We start from the raw sequence: 929 nt of genomic DNA, 5'->3' as shown, positions 1-929 counted from the left end.
GTACAACAGCTCTAAACTCTGCTCTGTCCTGTGCCAATCTCATTGTCTCAGACACACTCATCCAAATTGCCTCAGTCACTGAATCAATCCATCTCCCAGAAGGCCTTCCCCTCCTGCACCTGCCCTCCACCCTCACAAGCATGATGTCCTTCTCCAAGGACCTGTCTCTCCTTACAAGCTGATCAAAGTGTGTCAGACGAAGCCTCAGAATCCTTGCCTCCAAGGAGCAGCCCGGTTTAACCCTCTCCAGGATCAATCTGTTTGTTTTCTTAGCAGTCCATGGTACCCTCAGCACTCTTCTCCAGCACCAAAGCTCAAAAGCATCAATTCTCCTTCTATCCTCCCTGGTCATTGTCCAGCTCTCTGACGCATAACAAGTGATAGCAAAGACCATGGCCTGTACCAGATGCACCTTAGTCTCCAGAGACGCACCATTGCTCTTCATTACTTTAGAAGGGTCCCTAACAGCAGACTTTCCCATCGCAATACGTCTTTTCATTTCCTGGCTGCTGGTGCCAAGACAAGCAGACGGAAGCTGTGAACAATCTCAATCTCTTCACCATCCATCCTGATGTTGTCAGTTGGTCCAGTGGTGAGAATCTTTGTCTTCTTGACATTGAGCCTCAATCCATATTGAAAGCTGCAGTTCCTGACCCTCAGCAGCAAGCGCTTCAGGTCCTCCTTAGTTTCAGCAAGCAGGTTGCTCATGGATAGAAAGACTCAATATTGTGAAAATGGCAATAGTACCAAAGGCAATTTACACGTTCAACACAATCCCAATAAAAATACCAATCCCATTCTACAAGGAGATGGAAAAGTTTATTTCCAGTTTCATTTGGAATGGAAAGAAGCCCCGAATAAGCAAAGCACTCCTTAAAAATAGATAAAAGGTAGGAGGCTTCTCACTCCCTGATTTCAAATCCTAATAC

The sequence above is a fragment of the Elephantulus edwardii genome, unplaced genomic scaffold (assembly GCF_000299155.1).
Source record: "Elephantulus edwardii isolate Elephantulus edwardi_28Jun2011 unplaced genomic scaffold, EleEdw1.0 scaffold00178, whole genome shotgun sequence".
Taxonomy (NCBI): Eukaryota; Metazoa; Chordata; class Mammalia; order Macroscelidea; family Macroscelididae; genus Elephantulus; species Elephantulus edwardii.
The sequence above is the reverse complement of the archived record's forward strand: the minus strand, read 5'-3'. Positions refer to the sequence as shown.